The sequence below is a fragment of the Centruroides vittatus genome, unplaced genomic scaffold (genome assembly GCF_030686945.1).
Source record: "Centruroides vittatus isolate TY-2023 unplaced genomic scaffold, ASM3068694v2 contig_1051, whole genome shotgun sequence".
Lineage (NCBI taxonomy): Eukaryota > Metazoa > Arthropoda > Arachnida > Scorpiones > Buthidae > Centruroides > Centruroides vittatus.
This window is the reverse complement of record NW_027120680.1, coordinates 878,899-893,477: the sequence shown is the minus strand read 5'-3', so window position 1 is coordinate 893,477 and position 14,579 is coordinate 878,899. Positions and strand designations below refer to the sequence as shown.

The 14,579-nt window shown below is 36.0% G+C and overlaps 1 protein-coding gene across 1 annotated transcript in view; it reads left to right on the top strand.

The window, feature by feature from the left end:
- The window catches only part of LOC136971653 (papilin-like), a 136,364-nt gene that overhangs the window by 71,928 nt on the left and 49,857 nt on the right, over positions 1-14,579 (top strand). The gene's annotated exons all lie outside the window — the stretch shown is intronic.

Below are 14,579 nucleotides of genomic sequence, written 5' to 3'. Positions count from 1 at the left end.
ATAAGTTAGAATATAGTACAGTTGTAGTCAGTTAATCCAGCACTCGATAATTCGGAGTGCAGAATAATATCAATAATCTAATTATAGTGCAGACACATAAAAAGATACATATATAAAAGCAACACTTTCGTGTGTTCGATAAACGAAGTACAGTATAATATACAAAATAAATTAAAGATTTCACTTACCATTGTTCTTCTTTTTCTAATTATTTGAAACGGAATAATATAACGTCATTGTTTTCTTTTAATATTATTGAACATGGTTTTCTATTTTGGATATGGATTTATTATTTTAATTAATTTTATTATTCTAATTTAATTATACGTAAAATGTTTCATTTCTGAATTTTGAATCTCTAGTTGAATTTTGGATGATTTATTTGTTGTTTCAAAATAGTTCAAGTAACCACTTTATTATAATGCAAGCGGTCATTAATCCTAAGAAAATTAACATGTACCGTTCCTGTAAGAAAGATGAATAGAATATTAAATATAATTTTAAATATTATTATTCATCTAACAGTATTATCGCTTGTGCAACGATAGATCTGACACCTAGCGGTATTAGCGCGAACTACATAATGGCGGCTGCTATGGGTATAAAGTAGTTTGTTAGAATAGAAAGTGTTCACCCTATCTAATATAGGCCATCGTCAGGTTTAATATTATAAATGTTCCAAAATGGAACGTACCGTTTTCGAACATTTTACATATTTAAAATTCAAAAAATAATTTAACTTTAAAATAAATTGAAAGAAGTGTGTGTATTAAATAAATAAATAAACAAATAAAACATAGAAAACAAAGCTAAGTAGAAAGAAATGATTTAAGGGTTTTTAAATGCCATTCTTTTTTCTATTATATATTTCCACGCTGTTGGAAGCGCATTAGCATCCATAGCATTTAGGCAACGGTTTTTCATTTTACTTCTATAAATTTCCACCTTTTTTAATTTATTAACAGACTAGATTAACATCTACAATTATGAGTGATATACATCGCTTCGGCTATTTTAGGGTACCCAGAGAGAGAGAGAGAGTTCACAAGGATTGGGAGATCATACCTCGTCGTTTGAATGGAGGGATCCTTGTACGGAAATTCGGAAGAGTATTCTTGGCTCGGTCTTCGTTTTTAGCGTCGGCTTCCTTCGGGACGGACACTGCATGACGGGACTTGACATGATCAAACGGACACTGCGTAACCGGCCCCCTTTCCTTCTCTGTTCCCCCTTTTATCTTCTTGGTCACGTTATTCCTCTTTACCAACCACCACATTTTGGATTTAGTTCCTTGTGATTCATTTCTGAATCCGTGGGAAAAGTACAATAAAACATTTTTATTGCTAGATTTAGTTCCGGAGACTTTTATTTTTTTGTTCCGGCGGGTTCAAACCTTCACATCAGGTTTTAAGTGGATATACTAAATAAATTGTATTTGTTGTGTATGGTACTCATTTCTACTTTTAATTTTTGTAGTATCGCATAAAATAAAAATATACTGAAAAGGGAGAACAATTTGCTGGTGCAAAAATATTGGGGGATATGTCCTCCTGTCTCATATGAATAGGCTGACCACACATAACATTTTAAACTGGACAATATTATTTATTTTTTGTTCTGATCTGGCTCTCCTCTCATTTTAATAAAATTTTCACTTTTGCCCTATTTTTTGAAAATTAAGAAATTAGCTCTCTGGTTTGTGCATTGTATTATAAATTCATGATTTGTTAGAAAATGTTCATTCTGCATTGATGACACTTACAATGAATTTGAATGGATATTGCTGGGGAAGAAATGGCATAAAACAGCTTACAGAATAGTTTCAACAAATTAAAGGAACAGACGGCCGGATGGCCGAGCGGTCAAGGTGGCAGCCTACCGCTCTGGGGGACCCGGGATCGAATCCGAACGGGTCGAATAATCCCCAGGAATTTTTCGGGGGTGGTCCGTTCGGATATGTCGGGCCCCGTCCCTCACCACCCGGTCGCCCCATTGTGGGCCTGGCCGAACCCATAATGGGCCTACTAAAAGAGGCCCTCTTAGTGCCCACAGGGCGGAAAGAGCTAAAAAAAAATTAAAGGAACATATTACATGAATAGAAGCAAATGAAATTCAACAATTTCATCAATGAATGCTAATAAAGGCAATAACCAAACATTAGTAGAAATTGAATGAGGAAAAAATCAATGCAGCTGATAGGTGGATCAAAATAATTAATGAAATGCACAAAAAGAATCTTGAATTCCAAGATTTTAATAATTTCATAAAATTAACTATTTTGTTTTTCGGGAACTACAACTTCCACAGAAAAAATATTTTCACCAACGAATTCCTTTGGTCAAAAGAGAAGTCGAAATTAAACACTGAAGCCAAGAAAGGAATACTAACTTTAAAGCAAAACATTTGTTAAGATTTAAAAAGTAAAACGTATTCAATGTTATTTTTATGTACGTTTCTTTGTAAAGTTATATTTAATTATAATTTTCTATTAATCATACTGTAATTATATTGACTGATTTTCAGACAAAATCTTTAGAATTTTTATCACTTTTAGATGTTAATTTTATTATGAAAAACAATTTTTCCGAGCGTGTTTTAATTGTATAAATTAAATTGTATAAATTGTATAAATTATGGGAAATTTTTTGATTCATCTAAATTGTGTAGTGAATCGCAATATTTAACCATAAATCGCGGAAGGAAGTCCTATGATTGGTGGAAGATCGAATTCGTCTTCGATTTTGACTTTTCTCGCGTTCCAGGTAAGTCTCGTTACGTTTAGTAGCGAGGGACCAACCACTCGGGAAGGGTAATTGAGAGAGAACGACCAACCAAAATGGACGAAAGAAAGAACGGAGATTGATATAATCCCCGACAATCGAGGACACCTAGCACTGGGTTAACGTTCCGAATAACCAAAATGCCGTGTGTCAATGCGCGAAAAAAAAAATTTCTCGTCTATTGTGCCAACCTGTAACCCGTGCCATTTCGGACTTAGACTGTGTCCCCGACGCCAACGAACGAAGTCTCCCAGTGCCATACAGACTTGTCAACGCCACTGTCCCGGGACCACCTTCGATCGACGATCAAAGAATTACATCGACGCCCAGGACGTCCGAACAACTGATTGTCCTAAAGCAAACTATTTTGTACATAGTGTATGTTTATTTTATGTTAAAATAAATGGTTTTTGTCAGATACTTGTCGTCTTTGTCTTTTCTGCCACCACGCACGTACGAATTGACCCCAGACCAAGGCCAGTTGATCGCTTCGCTAGTAAGGCCGTCCACCAATTCTCTGTCTGTTGTACCGAGCGTATAGACGCTAGTTGATTGCACACGCGATTATTGTGATTTGAATGTGTACCATCAGCCTTACACCATAGTACAGGGCAGTTTTTCAAGTATAGCAAAATGACCTTTATCAGCTTAACTTTCAAACTAGCCTGACAAGGATTTGTGTATGTCATTACATCATCAAAAAATCTGTAAGAATTCTAATCACTCTCACCAACGCTGGTTGGTGAGAGTGATTAGAATCTTCGGATAACGAAGCTGTCCTCTATCTTGGTTTGATATTAAGCCAAAAAGAGCTCCATTACTTGTAGGATAGTTGAGGATTTCAAGGCACTCATAGCATGCAACCTTCTCTTCAAGAACTCTAATTAAGTAACCACTGATAACTGCCAGAGAAGCATTTTCAATTGTACAGGGAACACTGTAGTCTTGTGTAACAGATTGCAATTTTTGCAAAATAGACAGTGAAGAATCGTGCAATTTACAGTCTTTATCTTCAACATTATAATTGGTTTCTGTCATAACAGGTAACAACTTTGAGGAGGAAGAAGAGCATGGTGCATTTCCATTCTGCGCAGCCTGTAAGATACCAACTTTTAAAATCATTTGCGTTGTAAGAGATGCTGATCGTGCAACTAATTTGTCATTTCCTCCATTAAACTGACGAATGCAGCTAAAGAACGACTCAATTGGATCACTGTTAAATCTCTCGTCAAAACATATCTGAATTTGACGGTATTCAGCAAGTACTTTACAACATCAACTGTGCCGAGTGTTGTCAGATAGAGAGCTACACAATGAATGTATTTTTATCTATATACCAAGCTGCTGTTGAAGAGAAAGTCCCGTCAACTGTGTATAACTCACGAATAAATATAACAATATACAAGTATAACTATATATAATTATCACAATTTCATAAAATAGCTATACCTGCACACAAAAGTACAAAACGACCAATTCACTGAACGCGTGAGTCTCACCGTTAACTAGCGCCAAAATCTTTCGCAGCGGCGAAAAATGGAAACAGTGTGAATACGGCAATTTTCCTTACGGCGGACGGCCTTACTAGCGAAGCGATCAACTGGCCTTGCCTATGCCATCACTGACGCGCAATTAACTGATTGCCCCTGGAAGTCGGCTTCTTACAAAAACACAGCTCTATCATCAAACGTCACGGCACGCACTGTGCGCTGCTGCTAAAAATTTGGCTGATTATCCAAAGTGAATTTCAAAAGAATCTAAGATATTGATATATTTTACATCCGTTAACTAAAATATCTTAAATTATACTAATCATGATTTTAAAAATTGGTATTATAATAAAGAACCGTAATTTCATACTCTTCAATTTATAACATTTTGTGGACTTAGTAAAACTCATACGAAGTTATTTACCCAATGTTGATAAAAGAAATCAATTATAACGGCCCATTGAAGAGTGCGGAGAATTTCAGTGTGGCCCACGTGCAGATAGGATCGAAACCTGTGGTGTAGAACAATACTCTCAACCAAAGACAATTAAATGCCCAATTCTAACAAAACCAGTTTAATATAATAAATTTATTCCCACCATACGAAAACCGTTAATGTAGTGCAGGGAATCAAATCATCGTCCTCTACACGAAAATACTCTTCTTCGCTTGGGATGATTGATAAATACAACGGTAAAAAGTTGTAAGTTACGTATTTCACTAAAGGAAACTTTTCTGAATGCTGGAGTTGATGAATCGATCCAATCTATACACGTCTCACGAAAAATATAATCGAAACATCTCTTCTTTACCATTCTCAGTTCAGAATATTTCAGCCTTTTCTTTGATAGTCGTATAAACAGTTTCAATTTCATAAATATAAACAGGAAAAGCATTCACTCTCTCACCATGAAATAGGGTGAGCCTATATTCATTTCTGGGAATTGACAAATCTATAAAATGTTCAGTTTTGTCTTCGTACGAATATACCGAAATATCTCTGTAAAAGATGTCGCATTTCGTGTGGTCGTCCGGAATTAATTCGGGCAAACCCACTCTGATTGTCATCAATATGTGAGATCCCGGGAGGTAAGAGTTTGTCGTACCTCCTTTTCCGGCGTCTCACTTGTCAAGGATGGCTGTTACGTTGTCGGCGCGTTACGCGTTACGCGTTACACGAGTGGATGAGGAGGAAGATTGGGGTCGACGATAAGGCGAAGCCGACAGTCAAGAAAGACACCATTTTATAACAAAACAAGATTTATTAAACTCGAAACGAACAAAACTACACGTCTACACGTCTACCCTCATAAACAAAAAGGGGGTCCGAGAGAGAGAGAGTTTACAAATATATGCTCATACCTCTTAACGAGTCCGTAATAGACAGAGTCCGGTGAAAGTCCCGGTAGGTTGATATTCACTCAGAAGTGACGATAAAGTTTGGCTGATGGAGAGTCAGTTAATGGGCCGATGGCACGTAGAGCTTTAGAATTCGTAGACAGGGCAATGGCACTTAAAGAACTTAGAAACTTTTTGAGAGTCCGGCGGATGGCGTAGTGCACGTCGTAAAAGCGAGACGAAGAGAGCCCTTTAGGGGGGAAGGAAGCGTCTTTTATAAGTTTTGGATGGGAAAACTTGTCACGTGATCGAAAACGAATCACTATTAGGGCCATAGGTGTTCCCGGGATATTAAATAAACGACTAGTTCGGACGCTAACTATAAACCATCGTGCAAGATGATCTACCTGCTCCGAAGGAATAACGGTTTGTTGATAGTTAGGGGACAATCGTTGCCATTCGAAGGTCAATAATTTCCCGGGTATGGAATGTTGTTGATTAAGTTGTTTATAACTGGAGTGAACAAATTCAGAAATTTCTAGGTTTTTAACTTCCAGATTTCACAAAGATTACGCATTTCGTTTTTTCGTCCGGTATATTCTTTCTGTGGCATACATTCTTTATTTCCTTTATCAAATCTGATTTGTCATTAAGTATAGATTCGTCTCCAAAGAGTGTGAACGGATAATTAAAAATATTGAAACGTGGAATGTTTGGAAAGATAGATATTTGTATTTTGGTTGTTTCTTCTATTGACAACTGAAGCAAATGTAGTTTCTTCGAATCCATTAAGATTATATGCAAACTGGATCATAGGTTCAGGTTCATCTCCTAAAACGAACCAATTGTATTGAAAATTATCGTCGAACCCAACGTAAACACGTAGATATTCCGAGTCGTAAATTGCGGAGTTTATTACATCGAGAGGAATTTTCTGTTTAAATAAATCAGAATATTTACAGCAAATGTAAATTTATTTACATAATGTAATTGATGAAAACTTATTTTACCGCAATTCAATTATTCTAAAAGTAACCTTGTATAAATGTATCCAAGATAATGTCTAAAAAGACAATGCAGTTCCTTTTAAACTTTGAACTAACTTTTCTACAAATAAATATACAATAAATCTTTTAATTGACAGGATTCTTTTAAATTTAAAATTAAGATTTCAACAAATACGAAAGTATAGTCAATTGTCGACGTTTCATTAAACATTTTGAAAATGAGCAACATTATTACAAATTTAAATAATAAAAAATGCTGTCGTAGAATTTATATGAAGGTCAAAGAAGAATTACTCGTACATTCAGTCATTCAATAACAATTGTACAATACAAACAATAGAAATCTTAAGCATAGATTACAGGAAAGTATTCGACAGTATCATACATTTACGGTTCTTACATACATTACACAAATACAAAATGTTCTAATAGTTATTAAACATCCGAAAAAAACAGTCAGCTGTACGACTGTGTCAGTCGTAGAGCTTTGCTCTTACTTTTGTAAAATAATTAAATGTATTCAAAATATATATGAATTCATTTGACAAAAATTTTAAAGCCAAATTAACAGCGCGAACACCTTCCATAGACTTACTATAGGAAGGTGGAGTTTCCCGGGAATATTTATCGCTAGATAGTTTTAAAAACATATTTACTCGCCTAAATATTGTCGAATTAGCTAATTTAATGCCTAAGTGCATTAAATTAGTTAATTAGAATTAAAAATCGATTTAAAAAGCGAATTTACAGTGATTGTTTACATTTTACTTCGAAGGTTGGAGGCGGGGCTTTTCGCCGCAATTTTTTCGTTTCATAAGTCTGTGATTAGTTAAAGTAACGTTAACAAAGACAGAAGAGACTCAATAAAACTGTAGAAGGAGTTTCCCTTTGATTGTTTTCCGCCAACTGTATAGTTAACTGCGAAGATTTACTGTAGAATAGTAGGGGATGTATTTACCAAAATATTTATGGCCCAGGGGTGGTAACAAAACGTTTATTGGCTTAAACAAAGTCAATCGACATACAGAAGAGTGAATCAAACTAAGATCTCTGGAAAACTTGAATATAGCGCAAATTAATCGAATTTTTTAATTGTTACCGATCGGTAAGTTTCGCATCACCGATAAACGAAGTCACATGATACACACCGATCGGTAGCTAACCGCATGGAAAAGGTTTAATACGCTCTCACTTATATTTCAGGAAACACTCACTAAATATACAGGCACAGATCCCACACAACGACCACGAATACCAAAAATCAACACGTCAAAGGAAGTAGGAAAAACACTAAATTATGTAAACACTCACTTACTACAACACTACATTCATTCAATTTCTACACTCGCAGACATTCATACATTAGTTTATGCTGGGGCAGTCACAGTAGTGACACACCATGGACTGAAAGTACAATCACAGACAAATACACAGAAAACACAATTCTATTACAAGCCTGCCTGGCAGAGAAGAATAGAAACACAAATAAATAACATTAGACAGCAATTAGGCAGACTGACACAATACACTAAAAACAACATAACACCCAAATTAAGGAAACAGCTCAAAAACATTTTCAAGAAAATAAAAAACACACAAAACACGAACATCACAACACACGCATTACAGAATACATTGATACACTAAAACAAAAACTTGCTGCCAAAGCACGTAAACTCAAACGATACAAAACATGTACACTACAAAAACAACAAAATAAATTATTTACAAACAATGAAAAACTCTTTTACAGACAAATTAATAACAAAGCAAACACTGATACACAGCACAGTGGCACACCAACAGAAGAAGAACTCACAACATATTGGTCTTCTCTTTGGTCCAGTGCTATCACGCACAATGCTGATGCAGGATGGATCGAGGAGGAGAACAGAAACTTGCACAACATACCAACTATGCCCTGTGCTGAAATAAACATACATGATTTCCAATACACTGTTAACAGAACACACAACTGGAAGACACCTGGTGTAGACAACATTCACAATTTCTGGTACAAAAAGTTTACATCACTGCACCAGGAACTAGCTAAACACCTAACACACATCATCATCAATCCACAAGACATGCCAAATTTTCTTACTCAAAGCATCACCTACATGAAACCCAAAAACAACAATACCACAGATTCCACACAATACAGACCAATTACATGTCTTCCAACACTCTACAAATTATTGACATCCTGTATCGCAAACAAAATATACAAACATATTGAAGAACACGACATTCTAACGGAACAACAAAAAGGTTGCCGTAGAAATCACAGGGGATGCAAAGAACAGTTACTCATAGATTCAGTCATTCTACGGCAAGCACACAAACAACACAGAAACATACACATGGCATATACAGACTACAGAAAAGCATTCGACAGTGTTCCACACAGTTGGCTGCTACATATTCTACACATGTACAAAATACACCCATCATTCATTGCATTCTTCCAAAACACTATGCAGCACTGGAGAACAACACTACATCTCAGGGTTAGTAACACTTCCATACAAACAAACCAAATTTTTATTAGGCGAGGAATTTTTCAAGGAGATTCCTTGAGTCCTCTCTGGTTCTGCTTAGCCCTGAACCCATTATCCAACATGTTAAACAACACGCAGTATGGTTACAATATCAGACATGAAAAAACAACACAGTTTACACTGTCACATCTCATGTACATGGATGACATAAAACTTTATGCATCCACACAAAAACAACTTCATCAACTCCTACAAATCACACATTCATACACCAAGGACATACAAATGGAATTTGGCCTAGATAAATGCAAAACAGTTCACATAGAAAAAGGAATCCTGAAGAAAGAAGATTTTGCACTTGGAAATGGAGACGTTATTGAATCCATGGAAGAGGGCGAGTTCTACAAATATTTAGGATTCCAACAGGCCAAACTAATAGAACATACACAAATAAAGCAAAGATTAATTAAAGAATGCCAAAGTAGGTTGAATGCTATTCTTAGAACAGAGTTAAATGCAAAACACACAGTTAAAGCAATAAACACATATGTCATCCCAGTACTAACATATTCTTTTGGAGTTATACATTGGACTCACACAGATCTCGAGCAACTCCAAAGGAAAACAAGAACAACACTTACTAAGCATAAACAACATCATCCTAAATCCGCCACAGAAAGATTAACCCTTCCACGTAAAGATGGCGGACGTGGCCTGATTGACATAGTTAACCTTCACTACAAACAAATACAGTCACTGCGAGAGTTTTTCTATAAAAAACAAGAAACATCACAATTACATAAAGCAGTAACTCTAGCAGACTCGAATAACACACCATTAAACTTACATTCACATCATATGGACACAACACAACATATAAAAAGCATAGACACCATTAAGCAATCGTGGGCTCGAAAGGCACTCCATGGCAGGCATCCTTATGATCTGGCTCAGGATTCTGTTGACAAAACTGCGTCAAACAGCTGGTTAGCTCGGGGATGCCTCTTTGGGGAGACGGAAGGATTCATGATCGCCATAGAGGATCAGGTCATAAATACTAAAAACTACAGAAAACACATACTCAAAGATGCATCACTCACAAATGACACGTGCAGAAAATGTCACATCATGCCAGAAACTATACAACACATCACTTCTGGTTGCAAGCTCTTGGCACAGACAGATTATTTACACAGACATAATCAAGTAGCAAATATAATACACCAAGAGCTTGCAAAGAAACACAAATTAGTAGACATCCACGAACCATACTACAAATACATTTCACAGACAGTATTGGAGAACAACACGCACAAAATATACTACGACAGAGCCATAATCACAGATAAAACAATTTACCACAACAGACCAAACATCACACTCATTGACAAACACAATAAAATCACATACATTATAGACATATCCATTCCAAACACTCACAATATACAAAACGCATGCACTGAAAAAATTAGCAAGTACACAGAACTCGCCCACGAAATAAGGAATCTGTGAAGGATGGATAGGGTGCTTATTGTACCTGTTGTTCTCTCCTCTACAGGTGTGATACTACACACACTACACAAAAGCCTGGGCACATTACAATTGAATAGAAACACATACATCACACTACAGAAGGCCACTATATTGAATACATGTCATATTGTGAGAAAATTCCTGAATACAGACATACACACTGATACACTTCTTTAATTTATGTTTTAGTTACTATGCCTTGACTTTGGTCCGGCATAGTACACAGCCACCGGTGTTAACCGAGTATATCTCACTTAACCCAACGTAATAATAATCAGCGCAGAACCCAAACGGTTAGGAGTTGAAAGTTGAAATTTGGTACACAGTTAGGGTACGTCACGAGAACGCACACTAAGAAGGGATTTTTCGAAATTCCTCCCCAAAGGGAATAGGGACAGAATTAAGGCTTAACACTTCCATCAACAATGGAATTGTTAAGAGAAAGCGACGTGCAAGACGCAGATGCAGTTTTTTTCCTTCTTGCGGGAAATCGAACATACTTTTAGAGCCATCTAAAAATTCTGTAATTAGTCTGGAAATGGGGAGGACCCAATTCTTGCATTCTGCGAAAACGGGTAAGGTTGACTGTAACGTAATAATCTTCATTTTCGCTAAAACGGTTAGGAGTTGAAAGTTGAAATTTGGTACACAGTTAGGGTACCAAATTTAAGTACCAAAGTGTTAAGTAACAATTGAGAACAAGAGAAAGCGACGTGCAAGATTTTCAGGCTCTGGAAAAAAAAGAAAGAAAAAGAGTAATATGTTAGAACATATTCGATTTTCAAATTTAAACAGATTAGTTCTGTTTTTCTCGACTTTTCTTCTTTAGAACATTCGATGAAAGTCGAACGATATAATCAGAACACGTCGTGAAAATCAACAATATTAGAACATTCGATTTTCAAATTCGGACTTTCTTTCGAAATACTTAGTTTGTTGATTACTCTTTTTCTTTTGTGACTATAACTTAATAATCTTAATTATCGCTATCGTTACTTTTGCCCGAGCAACGCCGGGCCTATCTGCTAGTTACTTAATACGAGACAAGCTGACGCAGAACTTGAAATACTCCATATTCACGTTTGAAATCGCTGCCAGTGGCCGAGTGGATAAAACCACCAAACGTCGGTAGTTGGTCTTGGGTTCGTGCGTGGCCAACGTGCTGTCCACGTGGAGTTTTGCGGATAAAGGCCAGTTTTTCATAAAAGATCTTTTATTATTTCTTGAAGGTTTTAATCCTGTATTATTAAAAATAATTTGACATTTATTAGTGTTGCGCCACTCTCAATATATCTGATTTTTTGTAATTGCTCTTATTAAATTATTAGCGAGATTGTGGCCGAAGTTTTCAATGCGAAAACGTGAACGTCGGACGTTCAGCGCCGCCATCCTGTAAGCCTAGAAGTTTGACAATGGCGTTTGGAACGTCAGTGGAATCGTGCTAGACGTTATTAATAAATATTTTGATTTGATTTATTTGTCTTATTTACAGGACTCCGTAGCTCCAATCAATAGGCCCATCGACACCAAAATTTGTTTACGCGCTATTCAGAAGACGAGGAAAAGGATTTCGCAAAGAAAAATTTTAGTTCCAAAATTGTCCGCTACAGGCGCTGAAAAACAAAACAACAAACACATTGAAAATGCGTTTATTCGTTGGTAGGGGGGTTAGGTGGGTCATATCGGTACGTTCTTAGCGATGCAGGGAATATTGTTCAGTGTGTTTCCCATCGTTTAGGTTTAAAATTCGAAGACCATGCACAGTGTGTTAAACGGCTGACCGCAACTGTTCCCCATAATGCTTCGCACATGCAACGCAATAATTTACGTCTGCGAATGTTGCAACATTACCACGATAAACCATTTTCCTATAATGGCGTCACAGCAAGAAATCACACGGATTCGGATCCGTGACCAACGTGGTGGCCAGGCAGCCGGAAATCGATGATTAATCACTCGGTCATCAGTTGGCGCAAAAGTCTCGGCTGTATTCCACGTGGCTATGATATCATGTTTCTTTGCTTGCGGCGCCATTTATCCTGTAGAAGACACTTTTAAAACTAAAATTTTTCTTTGTCAAATCCTTTTCCGCGTCCTTTGAATAGCGTGTATGCACATTTTTGTGTCCTGTAAATGTGATAACTTTATCATTATCCTGTATAATTTTTAAGAGCAGATCGCCAAAAGTAGCTCGCTTATCCCCACTGGTTTATGGCATAAGAATAATAACAATATTTTTTGAATAATACAAACTAAAGATTTTTCAGTATTGCTTATGCGGCTGTTTGTGATGTTGTACTTTTCTCACGATTCATCAGAGTATGACGTTTTCCAAATTCCTAAACTTCTTCGAAACATGTTCAAATAAAAAATTTTCATTATAGTTCTATAAGATAAAGGTCGGCAGAGTGGCAACTAAGAAGCGAGTTGCGCTTCCACTAAAGGGATACGGATTCGAGATGCGCTAGCGATTATGGGGGATCCTGTTCTTTTATCACCAGATAGTTTGTTTAATGCGTAAGCAGGAGGATAAATCGGAGATAAAACATAAAATATGACATTTTGCTACGTAATAAGTTACTTTGCACTCTGAAATTATTCATAGTTAAATTGATCTACTGATTATTTATTGCAAGACGTGCGCACAAACTGCTGCAGTTGGCATTGCATTGCATCTTTCCATGTACCCAGATTCCAGATATTTGCAAGTGACATGATGATATAAATCAGAATATAAAACGATCTTGTGTAACGATAGCATTTTCGAGAGGATATTTTCTAATTTAGGCAAAAATTTAAGAACCACTTTCTACATCAACAGAGCTCTGCAACCAGTGTGCCGCGGCACAATGCCTCCAAGAGGACTAAAAGCAGAAAGTTTATGGTGGGCACGTGAATATGATAAATATACGTTGTTTCAAAAGGGACAATGATTTGCCTATTACGTATTTATTACTACTGACGTTTGACAAAATTCTAACAAACTTTAAACTTTGTAGTCATATTTCACCGAATCTGCGCACGTGTTAATTTGGCGAGTCGCTTGTCACAGTCGCCATCTTAATTTTTGTGACGTGCAATTTGATGATATCTCTGTCGCGTGCGCCTACAAAACAGTAAATTGGTATTTTTGGTATGTATTTCATATCTCTTGTATGTCCCGTATGTTTTTACTGGTGGTGGGTCACAAAATTCCGGGAAGTATCTTGCTGTGCCGCGCGAGAAAAGGTTGTGAAATTTCCTTTAGAAGTGTTTTAAGAATTTAAATTTAAAACTTATGCGAGCATATTAAATATAAATTCACCTCGCTCTAATTATTACACGATTTGCTACGCAACTGAAAATAGAATTATTATTATATAATACTACATAGTGCGACTGCTTGTTAGATATTTTGATAATTTATAAACTTATAAGTAATTTATTGTAGTAGAATTAAGAAATCACGCGATTAATGAATGTGAATTTGAAATAAAAACTATATTTTAAGGAAAAAATATTTTTTAAGTCATCATCTCGAGGTGATTTTTGATGTTACGTAGATCAATTTTTTTTAGAAAACCGTCGTATTTCCATCGATTCATCATTATAAATTGAGGCTTCCGGAAATACACTTTAAAACTACATCATATAATACATACAAAAAGATAAACAGATTGGCATTTTATACTTAAATGACAAAGTTTATGCCAGTCGTAAAATCGAGCGGATGGTAAAGCGGGACTCTCAAAACACCTCGAATTTTCAAAATTGTAGCTCCTGGTGAATACCACGCGCCTCTTTTCTTTATACAAATGTAGTAAAAGATTGTTAGAAAAAGCTTTAATCATTTAAAATTGAAAAATCTTCATAAATCTGAAAATATGTTTTATTATTATTATTTTTATTTTTTTAATCCAAGGAATAAATGTAAATAACGTGTTATTTTCA